A 26,127-nucleotide genomic window follows, 5' to 3' on the forward strand; every position below is an offset into this window, starting at 1 on the left:
ACCTCTATAGCCGGCTTCCCTGCTCTGATACCTGGGGGCTCTGCTCACTGAGACACCCCAGGTCTTTTTGTGACCCCACAGGTCCTGTGACCATGAAAGACCCCGCCTATAGACACCCTTCCCCCAGTTGTTAATTATTTAACCGCTCTTTTGCCTTTCTGTAACCGCTTGGCTTTTAGGGTGTGACACTGGTCTCCTGTTTGAACAAGATACCTTCTGCTAATAGCAGGGGGGCCACATAGTCACGTAGGCAGGAGGCAGGGGGCCACATAGTCACGTAGGCAGGATGCATCTCTGCTGAGTAATAAGGTCCAACTCCTCCTCCTCATTCCCCCTTCCCGCCTTTTTCTTCACGCACGCGGGTCCTCCAAAGCCAATCCGCAAACACCAAGTATGCCTTTTTCAAATGTTCAAGTTGTCAGCCAATCAGCTCCGCCCCATCCAAAACTTGTTTGTATCTGTCTATAAAAATCCTGCACCACCCCAGCCTGGTGTGCTCAGCTAGCAGGAGCTGCTGACCACCTGCAGGCGCCTGCGCTACAATAAAGAACCTCTTGCTGCTTGCATCCTGTGGCAGTGTTGAATTCTTGGGTAAGGGGATCCGCGGGTCTTTCAACCACACTGTCCAGAGAGGGCTCCACCCCACTTAGCCTCTAGAGTGATGTCCCTCAGTGAAGCAGATTTCTAAAAGTTCAGATTTTGCGTTGCACTGCTCTACCACTTTCTGGGAGCCATCCCCTCCCCCCATGATCTAAATTCCTCCATATTACCTTGGATTCACTTTTCTGCACATCCTATCTTCCAGAAAGTGGTCACCTTCCTGTTCCTAGAATTGCTGCTCTTCTTCTCTTTGATCTCCTGTTGAGTTTTTAGGTATTCAGAATGGTTTGATAACTATCTTGCTAAACTCCTGAGACTCTATGATATTTAGGTCTCCTACTCCTCTGACATCTTGCTCCTACCCCCAAAATTCAAATATATTTCTAAGATAAAACACTGAATTTCAAAGAAACCTAATTTATCGCTTGTAGCAGGGTCTTTTTAGCTCCATTTCAGATTCTTCTAGGTACCAACCTACTCTTTTTACCCACTGTGATGGTAAAAACTGAGCACTCCTTTCTGGGGCATAGAGCTGTCTGTACGTGAAGGCCCCACAGACTTCCCTTTCTGATAACTTATTTGGAAAGAACCAAGCCATTTGAGTAAGTATGGTAACAAAGGGATTTCATGGCTAGGAAAGGAAAATTCATGCTCTGGAAGGGAAACTTCACTTTAAAATTGGGGAGGAAGTAAGGCAGCAGAGAAGTAGGGGGACCCTTGGTTTTCCTTGCCCCTGGAACACAACTCTATTGATGTCAGATCACTTGGAGCACATAGGAAATAAATCTGAGGACTGGGAGAAGGATCTCCACAGTTGGAGAAATACAACACGATAGATGTGAAATGTGTGGAAGTGAATTGGGGGAGAGAAAAACTGCAGTGCCATGGAGTCAAGAGAACCCATTCCATGAGGAGAGAAAGGGGAAAAAGAGGGGTCGAGAGAGCATGGTTTCAGGTTCAGGCAAGACGAAAACATCTCCCGACCAGGGACTGGGAAGTAAGGGGTATTGAGTAGCATAGGTTTTGTTGTTGTTCTGTTTTTGTTTCTTTGTTTTGCAAACAATGTGTTGGAGTTCAAACACTGAGGTTTTGGAAGAGCCTGATTTTCACCAGAGCGGAGATATGACATGCACTTCTGGGAAGAAGTGTGTTAACCCAGGTGTGGGTCAAACTTCCACTTACAACATAGTGTACGGATCTCCTGGGCTGCACTGGGAGAGAATGTTCCCCTTCCTGAAGTACATATGGAAAAGGGTATATAGCCTTTCCAATGACAAAACACCCTGCAAACATCAGCAAATGGCCTTTCATCAGCAGGGGGGAAAAGTGTGCACAGAGGGTGGATAATATGGTCACTGTTTTTCGCTGTGCTAGACCATGGATTCCATGCACCGTGTAATCAATAGGACTATCTTTCTGGGACAAAGAACACCAGATACAGTGTGGTGAGGCTCTACTCTCAAGGATAGAAAAAGGTTCATGCTGTGCCAGGTCATTTAAGATTTGGAGTTTTGAAACTCAGTTGCACACCAAAAGTAAAGTGGAGGAGAGCTGTGGTGCCTGATATGCTGACAGTCCTCACTATAATGTGAGGGCTTCCTGAACAACAGGCATGTGAGATCCTCTGTCTAGGATGAGACAGTGGGGGTCACCATTTTCCTCCTCAGCACCAACAGGGTCGGATTTCAGAGCAACACAGTGGTACCCAGGGGAGATAAGAGACATTTATACCAAACCCTGACCCCCAAAACCCACCCCCTGTTTCTCAAAAGTTCATATTTAATGGGGCAGGTCTGAATGTGACTCAGCACAATAGGCCTCTCCACCAGAAGACCAGCATATAAAGAACCCCACATGGGCCAAGACTATTGATCATAAAGTGCTTCAAAGCATCACCTGAAGTTCTGGTGGAAGAAGGATGAGGTTTCCTTTTTTAAATATTTTTTCTTGTTTCTCTTAGAATTAACTTTATAGTTTTTTTGTTTGTTTTTCATTTTCTTTTCTCTTTTTAGTGGGATCAGGTTTCTTTTTTCTTCTCCTTTACTTTTAAAAAATTTTTTTTATTGTGCTATGTTAGTTACCATACAGTACGTCATTAGTTTTTGATGTAGTGTTCCATGGTTCATTGCTTGTATATAACACCCAGTGCTCCATGCAATATGTGGCCTCCTGAATACCCAACACCAGGCTAACACACCCTCCACCCATTCCCTTCTAAAACCCTCAGTTTGTTTCCCAGAGTCCATAGTCTCTCATGGTTTGTCTCCTCCTGATTTCTCCCCCACTTCATTTTTCCCTTCTTTCTCCTAATGTCCTCTGTGTTATTCCTTATGTTCCACAAGAAAGTGAAACCATATGATAATTATCTTTCTCTGCTTGACTTATTTCACTTAGCATAATCTCTGTCAGTTCCATCCATGTTGATCCAAATGGTAGATAATCATCCTTTCTAATGGCTGAGTAATATTCCATTTTATATGGACCACATCTTCTTTATTCATTCATCTGTTGAAGGGCATCTCAACAATCCCCTGGTGATTCAAGGTCTTTTTTGGTTTGACACAAACTTTTGGATTATTTGGTAGAGCACTTTGAAAAATGCTGTTGGCATTTTGATCAGGATGGTGTTGAAAGTATGGATTGCTATAGGTAGCATAGACATTTTTAACAATGTTTATTCTTCCAATCCATGAGCATGATTAGTTTTCTCATCTTTTTGTGTTTTCCTCAATTTCCTTCATAAGTGTTCTGTAGTTACTAGAGTATAGATTCCTTGTGTCTTTGGTTAGGTTTATTCCAAGGTATCTTATGATTTTTGGTACTATTATAAGTGGAATTGATTCCCTAATTTCTCTTTCTGCAGTTATGTTGTTAGTGTATAAGAAAGAACTGATTGTGGTGCATTGATTTTTTTTTTGTCTTTTTATTTTTTTTATTTTATTTTATTTTTTTCAATTTATTTATTTTCAGAAAAACAGTATTCATTATTTTTTCACCACACCCAGTGCTCCATGCAAGCTGTGCCCTCTATAATACCCACCACCTGGTACCCCAACCTCCCACCCCCCACCACTTCAAACCCCTCAGATTGTTTTTCAGAGTCCATAGTCTCTCATGGTTCATCTCCCCTTCCAATTTACCCCAAAGCACATACCCTCCCCAATGTCCATAACCCTACCCCCCTTCTCCCAACCCCCCTCCCCCCAGCAACCCACAGTTTGTTTCGTGAGATTAAGAGTCACTTATGGTTTGTCTCCCTCCCTATCCCATCTTGTTTCATGGATTCTTCTCCTACCCACTTAAGCCCCCATGTTGCATCACCACTCCCTCATATTAGGGAGATCATATGATAGTTGTCTTTCTCCGCTTGACTTATTTCGCTAAGCATGATACGCTCTAGTTCCATCCATGTTGTCGCAAATGGCAAGATTTCGTTTCTTTTGATGGCTGCATAGTATTCCATTGTGTATATATACCACTTATTCTTTATCCATTCATCTGTTGATGGACATCTAGGTTCTTTCCATAGTTTGGCTATTGTGGACATTGCTGCTATAAACATTCGGGTGCACGTGCCCCTTTGGATCACTACGTTTGTATCTTTAGGGTAAATTCCCAGTAGTGCAATTGCTGGGTCATAGGGCAGTTCTATTTTCAACATTTTGAGGAACCTCCATGCTGTTTTCCAGAGGGGTTGCACCAGCTTGCATTCCCACCAACAGTGTAGGAGGGTTCCCCTTTCTCCGCATCCTCGCCAGCATCTGTCATTTCCTGACTTGTTGATTTTAGCCATTCTGACTGGTGTGAGGTGATATCTCATTGTGGTTTTGATTTGTTATTTCCCTGATGCCGAGTGATATGGAGCACTTTTTCATGTGTCTGTTGGCCATCTGGATGTCTTCTTTGCAGAAACGTCTGTTCATGTCCTCTGCCCATTTCTTGATTGGATTATTTGTTCTTTGGGTGTTGAGTTTGCTAAGTTCTTTATAGATTTTGGACACTAGTCCTTTATCTGATATGTCGTTTGCAAATATCTTCTCCCATTCTGTCAGTTGTCTTTTGGTTTTGTTAACTGTTTCCTTTGCTGTGCAAAAGCTTTTGATTTTGATGAAATCCCAAAAGTTCATTTTTGCCCTTGCTTCCCTTGCCTTTGGCGATGTTCCTAGGAAGATGTTGCTGCGGCTGAGGTCGAAGAGGTTGCTGCCTGTGTTCTCCTCAAGGATTTTGATGGATTCCTTTCTCACATTGAGGTCCTTCATCCATTTTGAATCTATTTTTGTGTGTGGTGTAAGGAAATGGTCCAATTTCATTTTTCTGCACGTGGCTGTCCAATTTCCCCAACACCATTTATTGAAGAGGCTGTCTTTTTTCCATTGGACATTCTTTCCTGCTTTGTCGAAGATTAGTTGACCATAGAGTTGAGGGTCTATTTCTGGGCTCTCTATTCTGTTCCATTGGTCTATGTGTCTGTTTTTGTGCCAGTACCATGCTGTCTTGATCATGACAGCTTTGTAATAAAGCTTGAAGTCTGGAATTGTGATGCCACCAACTTTGGCTTTCTTTTTCAATATCCCTTTGGCTATTCGAGGTCTTTTCTGGTTCCATATAAATTTTAAAATTATTTGTTCCATTTCTTTGAAAAAGATGGATGGTACTTTGATAGGAATTGCATTAAATGTGTAGATTGCTTTAGGTAGCATAGACATTTTCACAATATTTATTCTTCCAATCCAGGAGCATGGAACATTTTTCCATTTCTTTGTGTCTTCCTCAATTTCTTTCATGAGTACTTTATAGTTTTCTGAGTATAGATTCTTAGCCTCTTTGGTTAGGTTTATTCCTAGGTATCTTATGGTTTGGGGTGCAATTATAAATGGGATTGACTCCTTAATTTCTCTTTCTTCTGTCTTGTTGTTGGTGTAGAGAAATGCAACTGATTTCTGTGCATTGATTTTGTATCCTGCCACATTACTGAATTGCTGTATGAGTTCTAGTAATTTGGGGATGGAAACTTTGGGTTTTCCACATAGAGTATCATGTCATCTGCAAAGAGACAGAGTTTGACTTCTTCCTTGCCAATTTGAATACCTTTTACTTCTTTTTGTTGTCTGATTGCTGAGACCAGGACTTCTAGTGCTATATTGAAAAACAGTGTTGAGAATGGGCATCCTTGTGTTCCTGATCTTAAGGGAGAGGCTCTAGGCTTTTCTCAATTGAAAATGATATTCACTGGGGGTTTTTCATAGATGGGTTTTATGAAGTTGAAGAATGTTCACTCTGTCCCTACATTCTAAAGAGTTTTAATCAGGAAAGGATGCTGTACTTTGTCAAATGCTTTTTCTGCATTAATTGAGAGGATTATGTGGTTCTTGTCTCTTCACTTATTAATGTGTTCTATCGAGGTGATTGATTTGCTAAAGTTGAACCACATTTGCATCCTAGGGATTAATACCACCTGGTCATGATGGATAATCCTTTTAATGTGCTGTTGGATTGTATTAGCTAGGATCTTGTTGAGAATTTTGGCATCCATATTCATCAGGGATATTGGTCTGTAAGTCTCTTTTTTGATGGGGTCTTTGCCTGGTTTGGGGATCAAGGTGATTCTGGCCTCATAGAAAGAGTCTGGAAGTTTTTCTTCTGTTTCTGTTATTTGAAACAGCTTGAGAAGAATAAGTATTATTTCTTCTTGTAATGTTTGGTAGCATTCTCCAGGGAACCCATCAGGTCCTGGACACAAGTTTTTTGGGGAGGTTTTTGATCACTGTTTCAATCTCATTACTGGTTATGGGTCTATTCATGTTGTGAATTTCTTCCTGTTTCAGTCTTGATAACTTATAGGTTTCCAGGAATGTATCCATTTTTCCAGTTTGCTTAATTTATTGTCATATAGCTTTTGATAATAATTTTTGATAATTGTATTTCTTTCCTTGGTGTTAGTAGTGATGTCTCCCCTTTCATTCATCATTTCATTAATTTGGGTCCTTTCTCTTTTCTTTTGGATAAGTCTAGCCAGTTCCTTATTGATCTTATTAATTCTTTCAAGGAATCAACTTCTAGTTTGGTTAATGTGTTCTACTGTATTTCTGGTTCCTAATTCATTGATCTCTTCTCTAATGTTAAATATTTCCCTTATTGTGTGTGGGTTAGGCATAATTTGTTGTTGATACTCCAGATCCTTAAGGTGTAAAGTTTCTTCATGTATTGGGGATTTTTCTACTTTCCTGAGTGAGGCTTGGACAGCTGTATTTCCCCCGTTGACGTATCCCATAGGTTTTGGATTGATGTGTCTTCATTCTCATTGGTTCCTCATTGGTTTCCACGACTCAAGTTCTTCTTTGATTTCCTGATTGACCTATACATTCTTGAGGAGGGTGGGCTCTAGCTTCCAAGTGTTTGAATTCCTTCCAAACTCTTTCATCTGATTGAGTTGGAGTTTCAAATCACTGTGGTCTGAGAATATGCATGGAATAATCTCAGTCTTTCGGTATCTGTTGAGACCTGACTGGTGACCCAGTATGTGGTCTATTCTGGAGAAATTTCCATGTGTTCTTGAGAAGAATGAGTATTCTGTAGTTTTAGGGTGGAATGTTCTGTATATATCTGAGGTCCATCTGTTCCAGTGTGTCATTCAAAGCTCTTGTTTCTTTGTTGATTTTCTGCTTAGTTGTTCTGTCTATTGCTGAGAGTGGAGTGTAAAGTTCTCTTACAATTAATGTGTTATGACCAATATGTCTCTTTGTATTGGTTATCAGTTGGCTTATAGAGTTGGCTGCTCTCATGTTGGGGGCATAGATATTTACAATTGTTACATCTTCTTGTTGCATAGACCCTTTAAGAATGATATAGTGTCCTTCTGTATCTCTGACTACAGTCTTTAGCTTAAAATCTAATTTGTCTGACACGAGAACTGTTACCCCAGCTTTCTTTTGAGGTCTGTTGGCATGAAAGATAGTTCTCCAGACCTTCACTTTCAGTCTGGATGTATCTTTAGGTTCCAAAAGAGTCTCTTGTAGATAGCATATGTATTGGTCCTGTATTTTTATCCAGTCTGAAACCCTGTGCTGTTTTATGGGAGCATTTAGGTCATACACATTGAGAGTCATTATTGACAGAGATTTTATTGTCATATGTTGCCTGTGAAGCCCTTGTTTCTGTGGATTATCTCTGCGTATCTCTGTTCTGTATCACTCTTGGGGTCTTTCTCCTTTTAAAGAGCCCCCTTAATATTTCTTGCCAGCTCACTGGTCACATATTCTTTTAGTCTCTGCCAGTCCTGGAAGCTTCTTATATCTCCATCTATTCTGAGTGACAGCCTTGCTGGATAAAGAATTCTAGGCTGTGTATTCTTCTCATTTACTACTCTGAATATGTCCTGTCAGCCCTTTCTCACTTGCCAGGTCTCTGTGGAGATGTTTGAAGTTATTCTGATGTTCCTCCATCTCTACAGAAGGAACTTCTTCCCCAACATCCCTTAGAATGGTTTCATTAGTTCTAAGATTTGGAAGTTTAACTCTTACATTCCTGGGTGTTTATCTACACTCATTGATCTTGGGAAGGGTCCACTCTGCCTCTGGAAACATGATTACTTGTTTCATTACACAGATTGGTGAAGTTCCTAGCTATGACTTTGTCAAATATATCTTCTGGTCCTTTCTCTCTCTCTCCACCCCCTCAGGAATCCCAATAATTCTGACATTGAAACGTTTCATGGCATCATTTATTTCTCTAATTCTGCTTCCATGGATTTTAAATTGCTTGTTGCAGGCCTCCTCCTGCTCCTTCTTTTCTATCAGTATGTCTTCAAAATCACTAATTCATTCTTCTGCCTCATTTACCTGATTAGAGTAACTAGATTAGATTGTATCTCTTTGGTAACATTTTTAAGTTCTGCCAAATCTGCTGTCACTTCCGCCCTTAATGAACCATGTTGTCATTAGTAGTTTTCTCCAGCCTAACTATTGTCTTCATAACTGCTACCCTGAAGTCCATTTCTGACATCTTGCTTAGAGCCATATCCATTAGATCTACTGGAGAGGCCATTGTCTCTGGGTCTTTCCTTTTATGGAAATTCCTCCTCTTTCTCATTCTGTTGAGTTGTGGTTGAGGGGGTGTACAGTCAAAAATATCAACCACTACCTGGGCAAGGTGTATCCTGGGAAATTTCAGAGCAATCAGAAGTCATCGCCAAAAAGGAAAAAAAAAAAAAGATAAACAAAAAACAAACCCAGCCAAAATGAGCTCCAAGAGCAGGTTTTATACACTACAAAAACACAAGCAAACAAAAACACTGATAGAAGGGGGAAAAAAAAACAAAATAAAAAAGGGGGATTGGAGGGTGGGTGGTTATAATCCCCCTATGGGGCGAGGAAGGGTATTTCAGATCTTTCTGGGTGTACCTTGTTATCTTTGTTGGAGAACTCAACTTTCCAGAGATACTGGGAAATTAAAAATGGTGTACATATAAAGGTAGTATTGAGTAGAAAAAAAGACTACATTGAAGTATATATATATATATATATATATATATATATATATAATATACACATATATATACATATATAAGAATATGTATTTTTATTTATATATGTAAAGAAAATAAGTATATGTATGAAAAAGTTCAAGTTAAAAAGTTACCGTGGAATGTTTTATTAAATATCCAGTTGAAATGATAAGCATGTAAAAGAAAAGTAAAAGAGAGGGAGAGAAAAGTTGTATCCAGGAAATATACAGATTGTGAGGCAATAACAGGAGATTAATATACGGTTTTCCCCTGGTGTTAGGGTTTTACAGTTTTATGGGAATCCTGTGGTTGTTGTCCTCTTGTTCTTTCAGCCTATCTTCTGGGAGAGGGGCCTGCCACGTTGTTCTTCAATCAGTCCTGCTTGGGCAGAGTTGCCCTGGCCCCTATCAAGGGGCTGGACTCCTTGTAAACTGGTTTTTCATGCTTTTTTTCTCTGGAGGCTTTTGTTCTCTGGCCGCTTTTTGTGCCTTTTCAGAGGGTCAGAGCAAAGTAAACTGTCTGCACCCAGACCTCCACCTCAGAAAGAAGCCACAGACTGCTGTTCTCTGAATCCTCCAGAACACACATTCCCCCTTTGCAGGTTCCATTGAATATCATAGCCTCCCACAAATGGTGCACACCCCCAGAGACCCTCTCAGTGGGTGCTGGTGGCCCTCGCTTTTTTCTGTACACCGTGCCACCAAAAAATACCCAGGGACCAGTGACTCAAACATGCGCCTGGTCCTCTCAGGTGCAGACAGGCAGAGGTTGTGGCTGGCTCCAGGATCATGGGCTTAGGTCCATGCCTGCAACTGCCTGGTCCTAGCATTTGTCCCTTAAGTCCCTTTGTTCTGTTTGAGCACTGTTAACAGTCCCTTCCCCTCTCACAGCCACCAGTCTCCAAGCTATTGCTGTCGCCAAGCACAGGGAACTTTTGAATTTTAGTATTATTTTCCAATGGTTTGCTTCTGGTGGCTCCCCCTATCCTCTAATATCTTTCTGCACAATCCCACCTTCGTCTTTTGTACCTCTCAACTGATGATCCTTTGCCCTCATAGAGATCCAGAGTGTATAATCTTATATCTCAGGCTGATTTCATGGGTGTTCAGAGTGCTCTGGTAGATATCCAGCTCAAATCAGGGGACTGGTTGAAATAGGGTTCCCTACTACTCCACCATCTCACCCTTCAAAGCTATTTGTATGTCTTTGGAGAACTGTTTTTTCATGTCTTCTGCCCATTTCTTTTTTTTTTCCCAATTTATTTATTTTCAGAAAAACAGTATTCATTATTTTTTCACCACACCCAGTGCTCCATGCAAGCCGTGCCCTCTACAATACCCACCACCTGGTACCCCAACCTCCCACCCCCCCGCCACCTCAAACCCCTCAGACTGTCTTTCAGAGTCCATAGTCTCTCATGGTTCACCTCCCCTTCCAATTTACCCAAATTCCCTACTACTCTCTAACGCCCCTTGTCCTCCATGCTATTGGTTATGCTCCACAAATGAGTGAAACCATATGATAATTGACTCTCTCTGCTTGACTGATTTCACTCAGCATAATCTCTTCCAGTCCCGTCCATGTTGCTACAAAAGTTGGATATTCGTCCTTTCTGATGGAGGCATAATACTCCATAGTGTATATGGACCACATCTTCCTTATCCATTCATCCGTTGAAGGGCATCTTGGTTCTTTCCATAGTTTGGCGACTGTGACCATTGCTGCTATAAACATTGGGGTACAGATGGCCCTTCTTTTCACGACATCTGTATCTTTGGGGTAAATACCCAGGAGTGCAATTGCAAGGTCGTAGGGAAGCTCTATTTTTAATTTCTTGAGGAATCTCCACACTGTTCTCCAAAGAGGCTGCACCAACTTGCATTCCCACCAACAGTGTAAGAAGGTTCCCCTTTCTCCACATCCTCTCCAACACATGTTGTTTCCTGTTTTGTTAATTTTGGCCATTCTAACTGGTGTAAGGTGATATCTCAATGTGGTTTTAATTTGAATCTCCCTGAGGGCTAATGATGATGAACATTTTTTCATGTGTTCTGCCCATTTCTTAACTGGATTTTCAATTTTGGGGGTGTAGAGTTTCATAAGTTCTTTAAAGATTTCTGAATACTAGCCCTTTATCTGATATGTCATTTATAAATATCTTTCCCCATTTCACCGGATGTCTTTTAGTTTTGTTGACTGTTTCCTCTGGCATGCAAAAGGTTTTTATCTTGATGAAGTCACAATAGTTCATTTTCGCTTTTGTTTCCTGTGTCTGAGTTGATACATCTAGGAAGAAGTTGCTATGGCTGAAGTCAAAGAGGCTTCTGCCATTGTTCTCCCCTAGGACTTTGATGGATTGCTGTCTCACACTTAGGTCTTTCATCCATTTTGAGTTTATCCTTGTGTATGGTGTGACAGAATGGTCCAGTTTCATTCTTCTACATGTCACTGTCCAATATTCCCAGCATCATTTATTGAAGAGACTTTTTTTCCATTGGGTAGTCTTTCTTGCTTTGTTAAAAATTAGTTGACTATATTATTGTGGGTCCATTTCTGGGATTTCTACTCCATTTCATTGATCTACATATCTGCATTTGTGACAGTACCATATTGTCTTGGTGTTTACAGCTTTGTAATAGAACTTACAAGTCCGGAATTGTGGTGCCACCAGCTTTGGTTTTCTTTGTCAACATGCCTTTGGCTATTTGGGGTCTTTTCTTGTACCATACAAATTTTAGGGTTCTTTGTTCTATGAAAAATGCTGGTGGTATTTTGATAGGGTTTGCATTGAATGTGTAGATTGATTTAGGTAGTATAGACATTTTAACAATATTTGTTCTTTCAATCCATGTACATGGAATATTTTCCCATTTATTTGTGCCTTCCTCTATTTCTTTCATATGTGTTCTGTACTTCTTAGAGCCCAGATCCTTTACCTTTTTGGTTCGGTTTATTCCTAGGTATCTCATGGTTTTAGGTGAAAAGGGAATGGAACTGATTCCTCAATTTCCCTTTCTGATGCTTCATTACTGTTGTATAGAAATGCAACAGACTTCTCTACATTAATTCTATATCCTGAACTTTACTGAATTCCTGTATCAGTTCTACCAATAGGTTGGAGTCTTGGGTTTTCTACGTAGAGTATCATGTCTTCTGAAAAGAGTGAAAGTTTGACTCCTTCCTTGCTGATTTGGATTCTTTCTATTTCTTTTTCTTGTCTGATGGTTGGGGATAGGACTTCCAGTACTATGTTGAAAAACATTAGTGAGAGTGGACATCCTTGTCATGTTCCTGACCTTAGGTGGAAAGCTCTCAGGTTTCCCCATTAATAAAGATTTAGCTCTATAAGGCCTTTATGATGTTGAGGTATATTTCTTCTATACCTACTTTCTTGAGGGTTTTTATCAAAAAAGGATGTTATATTTTGTCAAATGCTTTTTCTCTATCTATTGAGAAGTTCATATGATTCTTGTCCTTTCTTAGTGATGTGGTTTATCACATTGATTGTTTTGTAGATATTGAACCACCCTTGCAGACCAGGAATAAATCCTACTTGGTCATGGTAAATTATCCTTTTACTTTACTGTTGGATCCCATTGGCTAGTATCTTTGTGAGAATTTTTGCATCCATGTTCATTAGGGATATTGGCCTGTAGTTGTCTGCTTTAGTGGGGTGTTTGGTTTTAGAATCAAAGTAATGATGGCCTCACAGAAAAAGTTTGAAAGCTTTACTTTTATTGTTTTTTATTTTCTTTTTCTTTTTCATTTCTTTTTGGAACAGTTCCAGAAAAACAGGCACTAATTCTTCTGTAATTGTTTACTAGAATTCCCCTGAGAAGCCATCTGACCTTGGACATTTGTTTGTTGGTAGATTTATGATTACTGACTTAATTTCTTTTCTGGTAATCAGTCTGTTCACGTTTTCTATTTTGTCCTGTTCTACTTTTGGTAGCTTATATGTTTCTAGGAATTTATGCATTTCTTCCAGTTTCTCCAATTTTATGGCATATAGATTTTCATAATGTTCTCTTATAGTTGTTAATATTTCTTCAATGTTGGTTCTGATCTCTCCTCTTTCATTCATGATTTCATTTATTTGGGTCCTTTCTCTTCTCTTCTTGAAAAGTGTGGCTAGAGGGTTATTAACTATGTTAATTTTTTTAAAGAACCAACTCCTAGAAGACAAGAACAGTCATTTCTTCAAAGAAGACATACAAATAGCTAACAGACATGTGAAAAAATGTTCATCACCACTAGACATCAGGGAGCTTCAAATCAAAACCACACTGAGATACCACCTTCCACCAGTTAGAATAGCCAAAATTAACAAGACAGGAAACAACAGGTATTGGAGAGGATGTGCAGAAAGGGGAACCCTCTTACACTGTTGGTGGGAAAGCAAATTGGTACAGCTACTTTGGAAAACAGTGTGGAAATGCCAAGAAATTAAAAATAGAGCTTCCCTATGACCCTGCAATTGCACTACTGGGTATTTATCCCAAAGATACAGATGTAGTGAAAAGAAGGGCCATCTATTCATAGCAATGTTCATAGCAGCAATGGCCACGGCCGCCAAACTTGGAAAGAACCAAGATGCCCTTCAACAGATGAATGGATAAGGAAGATGTGGTCCATATACACTATGGAGTATTATGCCTCCATCAGAAAGGATGAATACCCAACTTTTGTATCTACATGGATGGGACTGGAAGAGATTATGCTGAGTGAAATAAATCGAGCAGGGAGAGCCAATTATCATATGGTTTCACTTATTTGTGGAGCATAAGAAATAACACAGAGGATATGGGGAGATGGAGAGGAGAAGGAAGTTGGGGGAAATTGAAGGAGGAGATGAACCATGAGAGACTGTGGACTCTGAAAAACAATCTGAGGGTTTTGAAGGGTTGGGGGTGGGAGGTTGGGGGAGCCTGGTGGTGGGTATTATGGAGGGCACGTATTGCATGGCGCACTGGGTGTGGTGCATAAACAATGAATTCTAGTACACTGAAATGAAATTTAAATAATAAAAAAATCTTAAAAACCAACGATTTACTATATGGTGACTAACATAATGAAAAATGGCAAAAAATGCTGTGAATGAAACCATCAATGAAACAAAAAGACATAATAGTCCATTGAATATATGGACTATATCTACTTTATCCATTTGTTGAAGGGCATGAGAAACAAACTGAGGGTTATGGAAGGGAGGGGGCTGGGGGATGAGTAAACCTGGTGGTAGGTATTAAGGAGGGCACATATTGCATGGAGAATTGGGTGTGTGCATAAACAATAAATCTTGGAACACTGAAAAAAATGAAATTAAATTTAAAAAAATAAAATAAAGTAGACTAACTACCTCCAAAAAAATAAAGAAATAAAACAAGAATGCAACCTACTGATTGTGAGAAGATATTTGCAAATGATATAGCCAATAAGAAATTAATGTCCAGGGATGCCTGGGTGACTCAGTACATTAAAGCTTCTGCCTTACACTCTGGTCATGATCCCGGGGTCCTGAGATCAAACCCTGCATCGGGCACTCTGCTCAGCAGGGAGCCTGCTTCCCCCTCTCTATCTGCCTGCCTCTCTGCCTACTTGTGATCTCTGTCTGTCACATAAATAAATAATATATGTAAAAAATGAAAGAAATTAATATCCAAAATATGAAAAGAACTTACACAACCCAACACACACACACACACACAAACACACACACACACACAAACTTGATTAAAAATGGGGAAAGGAGATACTATGTCAAAAGTTGGCAGAGAAATAGGAGACCTTGTTTCAGCCAGTCCCCTGAAGTAAACTAAAGATCTACCAGAACACTCTGAACACCCATGAAATCAGCCTAGGTTGTAAGATTATACACTTCTGTATCCATATGGGGACAGGAGATCCTCAGTGGAGAGGGGCATCTTGACTGGATTGAGGTTGATATATTCAGCTATACATCTCCTCAACCACCTCTCACCAAAGTGACTAGCAGGAGGAACACCCAATGGAGGAAAAATTCAGAGACTGTGACTTCTGCCACAAAACTATTGGATATGGACATAAAAATATGTCAGAAATGGAACTCGGGATAAAAATTGTCCAGGCAATGGCTAGGTTAGAGAAGACCACTAATGGCAGCATAGAATATCTAAGGGTGGATGTGAGAGCTGATCAGGCAGAAGTTAAAAATGCTATTATGAGATAAAATCTAATCTAAATACTCTAACAACTAGGGTAACTAAGGTAGAAAATAGAATTAGGGATCTAGAAGACAAACTGATAGAAAAGCAGGACCAGGAGAAGGCTTGGAACAAACAATTTAGCAACCATGAAAACAGAATTAGGGAAATAAACGATGCCATGAAATATTCCAATGTAAGAATCATTGGGATCCCTGAGTGGGTGGAGAAAGAGAGAAGACTAGAAAATATTGTTGGACAAATTCTGGATGAAAATTTCCCTAACCTGGGGAATGGAACAAGTGTTTGAGTCCTAGAGGCAGAAAGGACACCCCCAAAATCAATGAGTCTACAAAGGCATCCAGATGCTTAATTGTACAATTCACAAATCATAATTTCAAACAAGATGTCTTAAGGGAGGCTGGAGGAAGAAATTCCTTATGTACAGAGGAAGGATCATCAGAATAACCTCAGACCTATCCACAGAAACCTGGCAAGCCAGAAAGGGCTAGCAAGACATATTCAGGGTGCTAAACGAGAAGAACATACAGCCAAGAATAGTTTATCCAGCAAGGCTGACATTCAAAATGAATGGGGAGATAAGATATTTGGGAAAAGATCTAACCAAAGAGGTAAATCATCTGTACTCAAGGAACTACAGAACACTCATGAAAGAAATTGAAGAAGACATAAAAAGATAAAACACCACTCCATGCTCATGGATCCGAAAAATAAACATTGTTAAAATGTCTATACTGCCTAGAGCAATCTATACTTTCAATGCTTTTCTGATCAAAATTCCACAGGCATTTTTCAAAGTCATGGAACAAACAATCCTAAAACTTGTATGGAATCAGAAGAGACCCTGAATTGCTAAGGAAATGTTGAAAAGGAAAAACAAAACTGGCAGCATCACATGGCCGGATTTCAAGCTTTTCTACAAAGCTATGATCACCAAGACAGGATGTTACTGGCATAAAAATAGACACATAGACCAGTGGAACAGAGCAGAGAGCCCAGATATGGACCCTCAACTCTATGGTCAAATAATCTTCAACAAAGCAGGACAAAATATACAGTGGAAAAAAGACAGTCTCTTCAATAAAAGGTGCTGGGAAAATTGGACAGCTATAGGTACAAGAATGAAACTTGACCATTCTCTTACACCATACACAAAAATAAACTCAAAATGGATTAAAGACCTCAACGTGAGGCAGAAATCCATCAGAATCCTAGAGGATAACATAGGCAGTAACCTCTTCGATATCAGCCACAGCATGATACTGGCATAAAAACAGACACATAGACCAGTGGACCAGAGTAGAGAGCCTAGATATGCACCCTCAATCCATGCTCAAATAATCATCAGCAAAGCAGGAAATAATATACAGTGGAAAAAAGACAGTCTCTTCAATAAATGGTGCTGGGAAAACTGGACAGCTATATGTAGAAGAATGAAACTCGACCATTCTCTTATACCATACACAAAAATAAACTCGAAATGGATAAAAGACGTCAATTTTAGGCAGGAATCCATCAGAATCCTAGAGGAGAACAGAGGCAATAACCTCTTCGATATCAGCCACAGCAACTTCTTTCAAGACACAGCTCTAAAGGCAAAGGAAACAAAAGCGAAAATGAACTTTTGGGACTTCCTCAAGATCAAAAGCTTCTGCATGACAAAGGAAACAGTCAATGAAATAAAGAGGTAACCCACAGAATGGGGGAGGATATTCACAAATGACAGTACAAACAAAAGGCTGATATCCAGGATCTATAAAATGCTTCTCAAACTCAACACACAAAAAACAGATAATCATGACAAAAAATGGGCAGAAGACATGAACAGACACTTCTCCAATGAAGACATACAAATGGCTAACAGACACAAGAAAAAATGTTCATCATCACTAGCCACCAGGGAGATTCAAATCAAAACCACATTGAGATACCACCTTACCCCAGTTAGAATGGTCAAAATTAACAAGACAGGAAACCATGGGTGTAGGAGAGGATGTGGAGAAAGGGGAACCCTCTTACACTGTTGATGGGAATGCAAGTTGGTACAGCCACTTTGAAGAACAGTGTGGAGATTCCTCAAGAAATTAAAAATAGAGCTTTCCTCTGACCCTGCCATTGCACTCCTGGGTATTTACCCCAAAGATACAGATGTAGTGAAAAGAAGGGCCATCTGTTCATAGCAATGTTCATAGCAGCAATGGCCATGGTCATCAAACTGTGGAAAGAACCAAGATGCCCTTCAATGGACGAATGGATAAGGAAGATGTGGTCCATATACACTATGGAGTATTATGCCTTCATCAGAAAGGATGAAAACCCAACTTTCGTATCCACATGGACGGGACTGGAAGAGATTATGCTGAGTGAAATAAGTCAAGCAGAGAGAGTCAATTATCATATGGTTTCACTTATTTGTGGAGCATAACACATAGCATGGAGGACAAGGGGAGTTAGAGAGGAGAAGGGAGTTGAGGGAAATTGGAAGGGGGAGGTGAACCATGAGAGACTGTGGACTCTGAAAAACAATCTGAGGGTTTTGAAGGGGAGGCATGGGAAGTTGGGGGAACCAGGTGGTGGGTATTGGAGAGGGCACGGATTTGCACTGGGTGTGGTGCAAAAACAATGAATACTGTTATGCTGAAAATAAATTTTAAAAAATTTTTAAAAAAAGAGAAAGGATGAATACCCAACTTCTTTATCAACATGGACAGGACTGGAGGAGATTATGCTGAGTGAAATAAGTCAGGCAGAGAGTCAATTATCATATGGTTTCACTTACTTGTGGAGCATAAGGAATAACACAGAAGACATTGGGTGAAGGAGTGGAGAAGTGAGTTGGGAGAAATCAGAGAAGATAAAGCACGAAAGACTGTGGACTCTCAGAAACAAACTAAGGGTTTTGGAGGGGCGGTGGTGGAGGGTTGGGAGGTCCTGGTGGTGGTATTATGGAGGATATATGTTGCATGGAGCACTGGGTATGGTGCAGAAACAATGCATCCTGGAACACTGAATAAGTAAAATAATATTTTAAAAGTATTTCACAGAAGCCTTAGGAATGCACATAAAAGCTACAACATAGGGCATATATTTCATGGCATTATAATAATGTTTTATGGTTACAGGTTGTGGCTGCACCTTTGTTGAGTATAGCCATAGCATAATGTACATATTTGTCAAATTACCATGTTATGTACCTGAAACACTGTGTGTCAACTATACCCCAGTTAAAATAAAGATTTTAGTTTAGGAAAAAAAGAGAAAGAGAGCGAGAGCGAGAGCGAGAGAGAGAGAGAGAGAGAAGGAACTGATGTATGTGCCTTGACTTTGTATCTTATCATGTTGCTGAATTCCTGTATGAGTTCTATTAATTTGGAGGTGGTGTATGTTGGGTTTTCCACATAAAGTAACATGTCTTTTGCAAAGAGTGACAGTTTGACTTCTTGTTTGCCAATTTTAATGCCTTTTTTTTCTGCTGTCTGATTGCTGAGGCTAAGATTTCTGACACTGTTAAACAATATTGGTGAGAGTGGGCATCCCTGTCATGTTCCTGTTATTAATGGAAAAGCTCTCAGGTCTTCCCCATTGAGACTAATATTCTCTGTGGGCTTCTCATAGATTTTTTTTAAAGATATACTTTTATTTTCTTTTCTTTTTTTAAATTTAATTTCTTTTCAGTGTAACAGAATTCATTGTTTATGCACCACACCCAGTGCGCCATGCAATACATGCCCTCTATAATACCCACCACCAGGCTCCCCAACCTCCCAACCCCGCCCCTTCAAAGCCCTCAGATTGTTTTTCAGAGTCCATAGTCTCTCATGGTTCATCTCCCCTCCAATTTCCCTCAACTCCCTTCTCCTCTCAATCTCCCCATGTCCTCCATGTTATTTCTTATTCTCCACAAATAAGTGAAACCGTATGATAATTGTCTCTCTGCTTGACTTATTTCACTCAGCATAATCTCTTCCAGTCCCGTCCATGTGGACATGAAAGTTGGGTATTCATCCTTTCTGATGGAGGCATAATACTCCATAGTGTATATGGACCACATATTCCTTATCCATTAGTCCATTGAAGGGCATCTTAGTCTTTCAACAGTTTGGCGACCATGGCCATTGCTGCTATGAACATTTGGGTACAGATGGCCCTTCATTTCACTTCATCTGTATCTTTGGGGTAAATATCAAGTAGTGCAATTGCAGGGTAATAGGGAAGCTCTATTTCTAATTTCTTAAGGAATCTCCACACTGTTCAAATTGGCTTCACCAACTTGCATTCCCACCAACAGTGTAAGAGGGTTCCCCTTTCTCCACATCCTCTCCAACACACGTTGTTTCCTATCTTGCTAATTTTGGCCATTCTAACTGGTGTGAAGTTCTCAGTGTGGTTTTAATTTGAATCTCCCTGATGGTGAGTGATGAACATTTTTTCATGTGTCTGATAGCCATTTGTATGTCTTCATTGGAGAAGTGTCTGTTCATGTCTTCTGCCCATTTTTTTTCCAATTTATTTATTTTCAGAAAAACATTATTCATTATTTTTTCACCACACCCAGTGCTCCATGCAAGCCGTGCCCTCTATAATACCCACCACCTGGTACCACAACCTCCCACCCCCCGCCACTTCAAACCCCTCAGATTGTTTTTCAGAGTCCATAGTCTCTCACGGTTCACCTCCCCCTTCCAATTTACCCAAATTCCCTACTCCCCTCTAAAGCCCCTTGTCCTCCATGCTATTTGTTATGCTCCACAAATAAGTGAAACCATATGATAATTGACTCTCTCTGCTTGACTTATTTCACTCAGCATAATCTCTTCCAGTCCCATCCATGTTGCTACAAAAGTTGGGTATTCATCCTTTCTGATGGAGGCATAATACTCCATAGTGTATATGGACCACATCTTCCTTATCCATTCATCCGTTGAAGGGCATCTTGGTTCTTTCCATAGTTTGGCGACTGTGGCCATTGCTGCTATAAACATTGGGGTACAGATGGCCCTTCTTTTCACGACATCTGTATCTGCCCATTTTTTGACATGATTATCTGTTTTGTGTGTGTTGAGTTTGAGACGCATTTTACAGATCCTTGATATCAGCCTTTTGTTTGTACTGTCATTTGCAAATACCCTCTCCCATTCCGTGGGTTGCCTCTTTGCTTTGTTGACTGTTTCCTTCGTCATGCAGAAGCTTTTGATCTTGAGGAAGTCCCAAAAGTTCGTTTTTGCTTTTGTTTCCTTTGCCTTTAGAGCTGTGTCTTGAAAGAAGTTGCTAAGGCTGATATCGAAGAGGTTATTGCCTCTGTTCTCCTCTAGGATTCTGATGGATTCCTGCCTAAAATTGACGTCTTTTATCCATTTCGAGTTTATTTTTGTTTATGGTATAAGAGAATGGTCGAGTTTCATTCTTCTACATATAGCTGTCCAATTTTCCCAGCACCATTTATTGAAGAGACTGTCTTTTTTCCACTGTATATGTTTTCCTGCATTGTCAAAGATTATTTGACCATAGAGTTGAGGGTGCATATCTGGGCTCTCTACTCTGTTCCATTGGTCTATTTGTCTGTTTTTATGCAGGTACCATGCTGTTTTGGTGATCACAGCTTTGTAGTAAAGCTTGAAATCAGGTAACGCGATGCCCCCACTTTTGTTTTTCTTTTTCAACATTTCCTTAGCAATTCAGTGTCTCTTCTGATTCCATACAAATTTTGGGATTATTTGCTCCAGCTCTTTGAAGAATACTGGTGGAATTTTGATCGGAATGGCATTAAAAGTATAGATTGCTCTAAGCTGTGTACATATTTTAACAATGTTTATTTTTCCGATCCAAGAGCATGGTATGGTCTTCCATTTTTTTGCATCTTCTTCGATTTCTTTCATGAGTGTTCTGTAGTTCCTTGAGTACAGATCCTTTATCTCTTTGGTTAGGTTTATTCCCAGGTATCTTATGGTTCTTGGTGCTCTAGTAAATGGAATCAATTCTCTAATTTCCCTTTCTATATTTTCATTGTTACTGTATAAGAAAGCAGCTGATTTCTGTACATTGACTTTGTATCCTGCCACATTACAGAATTGCTGTATGAGTTCTAGTAGTTTGGGGGTGGAGTCCTTTGTATTTTCCATATAAAGTATCATGTCATCTGTGAAGAGAGAGAGTTTGACTTCTTCATTGCCAGTTTGGATACCTTTTATTTCTCTCTGTTGTCTGATTGCTGTTGCTAGGACTTCTAATACTATGTTGAACAAGAGTGGTGAGAGTGGGCATCCTTGTCGTGTTCCTGATCTCAATGGGAAGGCTGTGAGCTTTTTCCCATTGAGGATAATATTCGCTGTGGGTTTTTCACAGACAGATTTTATAAAGTTCAGGAATGTTCCCTCTATACCTATACTTTGAAGCATTCTAATCAGGAACAGATGCTGGATTTTGTCACATGTTTTTTCTGCATCAATTGAGAGGACCATGTGGTTCTCTCTTCTCTTATTGATTGGTTCTATCACATTGATTGATTTGCAAATGTTCAACCATCCTTGCAACCAGGGATGAATCCCACCTGGTAATGGTGGATACTCTTTTTAATGTGCTGTTGGATCCTATTAGCTAGGATCTTGTTGAGAATATTAGCATCCATATTTATCAGTGTTATTGGTCTGAAATTCTCCTTTTTGGTGGGGTCTTTGCCGGGCTGGGGATCAGGGTAATGCTGGCTTCCTAAAAGAGTCTGGAAGTTTTCCTTCTGCTTCAATTTTTTTAAGCAGCTTCAGAATAGGTTTTATTTCTTCTTTGAAAGTTTGGTAGAATTCCCCAGGGAATCCATGTGGTCCTGGTCTCTTTTTTTTGGGAGGTTTTTGATCACTGCTTCAATCTCATTACTAGATGTCAGTCTATTCAGGTTGTCAATTTCTTCCTGGTTCAATTTTGGAAGTCTCTAGTTTTCCAAGAATGCATCCATTTCATCCAGGTTGCTTAACTCATTGACATATAAGTGTTGATAATAACTTCTGATGAATGTTTCTATTTCCTTGGTGTTAGTTGTGATCTCTCCCTTTTCATTCATAATTTTATTAATTTGGGCCTTCTCTCTTTTCTTTTGGATTAGTTTGGCCAATGGCTTATTGATCTTATTGAGTCTTTCAAAAAACCAGCTTCTAGTTTCATTGATGCATTCTACTGTATCTCTAGTTTCTATCTCGTTGATCTCTGCTCTAATCTTGATTATTTCCCTTCTTGTGTGTGGAGTTGGCTTAATTTCTTGTTGATTCTCCAGTTCTTTAAGGTTAGAGACAGCTGGTATATTCTGGATTTTTCATATTTTTTGAGGGTTGCTTGGATGGCTATGTATTTCCCCCTTAGGACCGCCTTTGCTGTATCCCATAGGTTTTGGACTGAACTGTCTTCATTCTCATTGGTTTCCATGAATTGTTTAAGTTCTTCTTTGATTTCCTGGTCGCTCCAAGCATTCTTAAGCAAGGTGGTCTTTAGCTTCCACATGTTTGAATTCCTTCCAAACTTTTCCTTGTGGTTGAGCTCCAGTTTCAAAGCATTGTGATCTGAGAATATGCAGAGAATAATCTCAATCTTTTGGTATCAGTTGAGCCCTGATTTGTGACCCAGTATGTGGTTTACTCTGGAGAAGGTTCCATATGCACTCCAGAAGAATGAGTATTCTTTTGTTTTAGGGAGGAACGTTCTGTATATATCTATGAGGTCCATCTAGTCCAATGTGTCATTCAATGCTCTTGTTTCTTTATTGATTTTCTGCTTGGATGATCTGTCTATTACTGAGAGTGGCGTGTTAAGATCTCCTACTGTTAATGTATTCATCTCAATATGACTCTTTAACTTGATTAACAGTTTTATTATGTAATTGGCTGATCCCATATTGGGGGCATAAATATTTACAATTGTTACGTTCTTGGTGGATAATCCCTTTAAGAATTGTGTAGTGTCCTTCTGTATCTCTGACTATAGTCTTTAGTTTAAAATGTAATCTATCTGATATGAGAATTGCTACCCCAACCTTCTTTTGAGGCCCATTGGCATGAAAGATGCTTCTCCATCCCTTCACTTTCAGTCTGGGTGTGTCCTTAGGTTCAAAATGGGTCTCTTGTAGACAATATATGGATGGGTCCTGTCGTTTTATCCAATCTGCAACCCTGGGTCATTTTACTGGTGCATTTAGATCATTCACGTTGAGAGCGTTACATTTTTATTGACATCGTGTTACCTGTGAAGTCTTTGTTTCTAAAGATTATCTCCATATATTTCTGTTCAATGATATCCTTGGGCTTTTTCCTCTTTAAAAGAACCCCCATTGATATTTCTTGCAGTGTCGGCTTGGTGGTCACATACTCTTTTAAACCTTGCTGGTCTTGGAAGCTCTTTATCTCTACATCCATTTTGAATGTTAGTCTTGCTGGATAAAGTATTCTTGGCTGCATGTTCTTCTCATTTAGTGCCCTGAATACATCTTCCCAGCCCTTTCTGGCTTTCCAGGTTTCTGTGGACAGGTCTGACATTATTCTCATGGGCTTTCCTCTGTATGTAAGGGATCTCTTCCCCCTCGCTGCTTTCAAGAGCTCTTGTCTAAAATTATGATTCATCATTTTCACAATCAGGTCTTTCTAGATTCTATGATCTTGGGGGAAAACCTTTCTGCCTCTAGTACACAAACACTGGTTCCATTCGCCAGATTGGGAAAATTTTCATGGAGAATTTGTTCAGCTATATCTTCTAGTCTTCTTTCTTTCTCCTCCCCTTCAGGGATTCCAATAATTCTGACTCTGGAACATTTCATGGCATCATTTATTTCCCTAATTCTGTTTTCATGGCTTATAAGCTGTTTGTTCCAGGCTTCTTCCTGATCTTTTTTTTTCCATCTGTTTGTCCTCCAGATCACTAATTCTACCTTCTGCCTCAGTTACTCTAGCTTTTAGAGAATTTAGATTAGATTGGAATTCATTGAGAGCCTTGTTAACATCATCCCTGGTGGCTTTCACTTCTGCCCTAATCAATTCCATTTTGTCATCAAAGGCTTTCTCCAACCTAGCTATTGCCTGGATAATTGTTAGCCTGAATTCCCTTTCTGACATACTGTTTATGTCCATATCCAATAGTTCTGATGGAGAGGGCCCAGTCTCTGAATTTTTCCTCTGTTGGGCATTCCTCCTCCTAGTCATTTTGGTGAGAGATGGCTGAATGGATGTGTACCTGAATGTATCAACCATGGTGCAGGCAAGGTGCACTCTGGAATGCTTCTGAGCAATTGAAATTCCCCACCAAAAAGAAAGAAAAAAGAAAAAGAGAGAGAAAGAGAGAGAGAGACAGGGAAAAAAAACAGAAAAAGAGAAAGCCTAGCCCAAATGGGAATCAAAGGTAAGATTTATGAAGTATACAGACAAACAAAAAGACCGACAAAAGTAGTTGACAAGAAAAAAAAAATAAAAATTTTAAAAAGAACCCAGACAAAATGAACCCCAAGTATAAGATTTATATACTACCAGAACAAAATCAAATGCACAGAAACACTGACAGAAGAAAAAGATGGGAGGGTGGTTATAAATTCTCAGTGTGGGTGAGGAACTTTATTTTGATTCTTCCTGGATGTATCTTGATATCTTTGTTAAAGGACTAAACTTTCCTGAGATAAAGGGGGATTAAAACTGGTTTACCTATAAGGGGTAGCATTGATTGGGGAAAGGGGATTACCTTGATTACTTGATTACCTTCTCTATATGAATATTACAAAAAATAATAATAATAAATTAAATTTAAAAAATAAAAAATAGAAAAGAAAAAGAAAAACACAAGTATATGTATCAAAAATTTCAGGTTAAAAGGTTATTATGGAATTTGATGTACTGAATATCTCATTGTGATGGTAAATAGGTTAAAAAGTTATATAAAAAAATGAAAAGAACCAGAATAGTGGGAACAAATCAAAAATAAAAGTTGTATCTATGAAGTAGTGATGGTTGTCCTCTTGGTTTTTGCTTTGTTTTGCTTCGTCCCCCCACCACCACCACCACTGGCTTTCTGAGAGAGGGGCCTGCTGCGTGGTTTTTCAGGGAGTCTTGTTAGAGTTGAGTCCTCCTAACCCCATCAAGGGGCTGGGCTCTGAGGAAACCAGTTTTTCAGGCTTTTGTTCTCTGGAGGTTTTTTTTGTTTGTTTGTTACTTTTTTTTTTTCTCCCCTTGGTGGCTCTTGGCAGTTCTTTGGAGGTTTAGAGGAAAGCAAACTGCACCCAGACCTCCATCTCAGTCTGTTCCCCTCTGGGTGCTCCAGAGCACAGAAATTCCCCCTCTGCCGCTGGCAGAGCATATCCCCAGTTACCGTCTCTGGGGTCATAGGAACTGTCGCTTGTACCCAAAACAATGAGAAATACTAGCAGCGGCTGTCCTGGCAGGTCCCAACCGCCACAGAGGTCCCAAGCAGAGAGAGCGCACTGAGATTCTCACGCTGGCCTGGGCTGAGATTGCTCAGACTCTCTGGGTCCTAGAGAGTGCCAGCTGGCTGGCGCCTGCACGGACCTCTCTCAGAGGAGGGTGTGGGGCGCGACTCAAACCCTGGTCATTGCAGGGTCATAGGGAAGTTCTATTTTTAATTTCTTGAGGAATCTCCACACTGTTCTCCAAAGAGGCTGCACCAACCTGCATTCCCACCAACAGTGTAAGAGGGTTCCCCTTTCTCCACATCCCCTCCAATACATGTTGTTTCCTGTTTTGTTAATTTTGGCCATTCTAACTGGTGTAAGGTGATATCTCAATGTGGTTTTAATTTGAATCTCACTGAGGGCTAGTGATGATTAACAGTTTTTCATGTGTCTGA

This window comes from Neovison vison, chromosome X (assembly GCF_020171115.1).
Source record: "Neovison vison isolate M4711 chromosome X, ASM_NN_V1, whole genome shotgun sequence".
Lineage (NCBI taxonomy): Eukaryota > Metazoa > Chordata > Mammalia > Carnivora > Mustelidae > Neogale > Neogale vison.